Raw genomic sequence first — 3,981 nt, 5'->3', positions numbered from 1 at the left:
CTGTAAATATGAATAAAATTGATAAATTACGAGCCTAGTTGGTTTAGCCACATAAAAAGACAGCAACCTTCCCGCTAGCCATGATTGGCTGAGATAATGAGTGGATTGGTCTGCCATGTAACTCGCTTCTGTCTATTTGAGCTGGTCAGTATGTGTAGTGTCGTAGCGTTGGACAATCATTAAATGTGGAGACTGTTATATTTAATGAATTCTCTATGTGTAATTTAATTACGTAAATAAACTAATCATGTACCTTTAATTAACTAGGAAGTCGGGGCACCACGGAAAGATGTTTAACTTCTCTAGTATAGGGGGCAGTATTTTCATGTTTGGATGAAAAGCGTGCCCAGAGTAAACTGCCTCCTACTCAGTCCCAGATGCGAATATATGCATATTATTATTAGTTTTTGATAGAAAACTCTCTGAAGTTTCTAAAACTGTTTGAATGATGTCTGTGACTATAACAGAACTTATTTGGCAGGCAAAACCCAGAGGACAAACCATTCAGATTTTTTTGTTTTTTGAGGTCACTCTCTTTTCAATGGGTATTCATTGGGAATCCAGATTTCTAAGGGACCTCCCTGCAGTTCCCATCGCTTCCACTGGATGTCAACAGTCTTTAGAAATTGGTTGAGGTTTTTCCTTTGAAAAATGAAGAAGTAGCCATGTTCAGAATGAGGCTCCAGTGAAGTGTACTGTTTGTTAGATGCGCGTGACCAGAAAGCATGCTACACAGCGTTGTCCTCCGGTATTGAACACAGATCATCCCGTCTTCAATTTTATCGATTATTTCCGTAAAAAAAATACCTAAAGTTTTATTACAAAAGTAGTTTGGAATGTTTGGACAAAGCTTACAGGTAACTTTTGAGATATTTTGTCGTCACGTTGTGCAAGTTGGAGCCGGTGTTTTTCTGGATCAAACGCGCCAAATAAATTGACATTTTGGATATATATTGATGGAATTAATCGAACAAAAGGACCATTTGTGATGTTTATGGGACATATTGGAGTGCCAACAGAAGAAGCTCGTCAAAGGTAAGGCATGAATTATATCTTTATTTCTGCGTTTTGTGTCGCGCCGTGAGGGTTGAAATATGATGGTCTGTGATTGTTAGCTGGGATGCTATCCTCAGATAATAGCATTGTTTGCTTTCGCCGTAAAGCATTTTTAAAATCTGACATGTTGGCTGGATTCACAACAAGTGTAGCTTTAATTTGGTATATTGAATGTGTGATTTCATGAAAGTTTAATTTTTATAGTAATTTATCTGAATTTGGCGCTCTGTATTTTCACTGGATGTTGGCCAGGTGGGACGCTACCATCCCACATATCCCAGAGAGGTTAAGTTGCTTGCTCCTGGTAAGTACATGGTAATTACAAGTTTGTCTTATGTAACTACAATGTTCTTACATTACACTTGATTCAGTATAGCTTTTGAGCTTGGTCACAACGTAGAAATAAACAAATTGAAAATGACCGGTAGTTAACCAACAGTGCAGTTCAAGAAGAGTTAAGAAAATGTTTACCAAATGAACAAAAGTAAAAAATTACAAAAAGTAACACAAAAAAATAACAATAACGAGGCTATATACCCGCTGGATATAGCCTCGTTATTGTTATTTTATTGTGTTACTTTTTATTATTTAAGCATACTGAGTTGTAGTGTTATCACTGATACACACTCCCCTCACCAGCTTAGAGAACCACTTCAATTAATTAGTTCAGCAGAAGTGGGGACATCCAAAGATAGCAATCTCAACAAAGACGATGAGTGTAGGCTATGTGGTTTGTGTGTGCGCGCGTGTCGCGTGTCACGTGTTGCCCTCCCTGTTTCTCCAATAATTGGAGACCAGCCTTTTTGTGTGCATTAATTACTTATTTTGAGTTTGCATTGATCTTTTATTTAACATATCGTGCATGCCTAGTTCTAATCTGCATGAATTTCAATGATTTTGCAGTGTCTCTCTTTCTCCCTTTTGTGCTTTTTAATATATTTATTAAAAAGACCCCTTGGCTAGTCTCCTTGGAGACGGGAGTTGGCCGTGTGCCACAGACGCATGATGACAACAGGAATCACTGCCAAATGACTACCGATGAACAAACAAACCAACGGCAGATGAGTGACCGCCGGGTGGCCATTTTGAGGACCTGCAGCAACATGAACTATATCTCTAGGACTGAACGTTTGGACAGGTGTGAGTGTATGTGAATGGTGTGAACACAGAGCTTCTGTTACATTAAAATCCATTTAAACCTGTATAATCTTGTCTGTGTGGTGGCCTGAGATTTTAGGAACCTGCAACCTGACACATGCACTGACGAACTTCACTAATGAGCTTTGGAGTGATTGTTACCAAGTCTAATTTCTTTGGCAATTGGCCTAAGTGAAATGTTAACTACACAGAACAAAAATATAAACACAACATTGAACAATTTAATTAGTTAATATAAGGAAATCAGTCAATTTAAATAACTTCATTAGGCCCTAATCTATGGATTTCACATGATTGGGAATAAAGATATGTATCTGTTGGTCACAGATACTGTACATAAAAAGGTAAGGGCGTGGATCAGAAAACCTGGCAGGATCAAGTATGACCACCATTTTGCCTCATGCAGCATGACACATTTCCTTTGCATAGAGTTGATCAGGCTGTTGATTGTGGCCTGTGGAATGTTGTCACACTCTTCTTCAATGGCTGTGCGAAGTTACTGGATATTGGCAGTAACCAGAACACACAGTTGTACACGTCGATCCAGAGCATTCCAAACATGCTCAATTGGTGATATGTCTAGTGAGTATGCAGACTGTTGTTGAAATTCTTACACAGGGACACTCAAAGTCAATCTTAAGTGAATCATTGTTTATTTTTCAGCGCACTGGAGAGGTTCCAAACAACTCAATACACCAGAGTACACATGTCAATCAGGAGCTCTACCTGGGCAGTCCCAGCAGTTGTTATATACTGTATACGGCTATACACAGACAAGTTATATTTGCATGATTTAGCATAATGAATTAATCATGACCATTTTGTTTCCTCCATGTGACCGACCAATACTGGTTCATAACATGTGACAGACCAATACCTCACGAGGCTTCTTCTCTCTAAGCTGAGTGTAACGTTTGTCTATTTCTTCCTCCTCCTCGGATGAGGAGAGGCGAGAAGGATCAGACCAAAATGCAGCGTAGGTGGAATACATGATGAATTTAATAACAAGACGAAACACGAAAAACACTTGAATAGATTACAAAACAATAAACGAAGTCAACAGACCTGAACAAACGAACTTACAAAATAACACGAAGAACGCACGAACAGGAACAGACTACATACACGAACGAAAACGAAACAGTCCCGTGTGGTGCGACATACACAGACACGGAAGACAATCACCCACAAACCTACCTTAATATGGTTCTCAATCAGACGAAACGTCAAACACCTGCCTCTAATTGAGAACCATATCAGGCAACACATTAAACCCAACATAGAAACACAACACATAGAATGCCCACCCCAACTCACGCCCTGACCAACTAAACACATACAAAAACAATGGAAAACAGGTCAGGAACGTGACACTGAGATATCTTTCATTCTTAAAAACAAGGTCTGGGCGTACTGCCAAGTTACAGCTACTGATAGTGAGGATTCGTTCAGTCAGCCACTTGCATGAACACAGAAATTGGTTTATAGAACAGAACATGAATAGAACACAGAAATTAGTTATGAGAAAAACACAAACATTCAAATTCTCATTACAAGACCATCGAAGAACTTCCAGCTTCCAGGAATTGTGTACAGATCCGTGCGAAATGGGTTGTGCATTATCATGCTGAAACCTGAGGTGATGGCAGCGGATGAATGGCACAACACTGGGCCTTAGGATCTGATCACGTTATCTCTGTGCATTCAAATTGCCATCGATAAAATGCAATTGTCTTTGTTGTCAGTAGCTTATGCCTGCCTATACCA

This window comes from Salvelinus fontinalis, chromosome 10, assembly GCF_029448725.1.
Source record: "Salvelinus fontinalis isolate EN_2023a chromosome 10, ASM2944872v1, whole genome shotgun sequence".
Lineage (NCBI taxonomy): Eukaryota > Metazoa > Chordata > Actinopteri > Salmoniformes > Salmonidae > Salvelinus > Salvelinus fontinalis.
Note: the sequence above shows the minus strand (reverse complement) of the source record.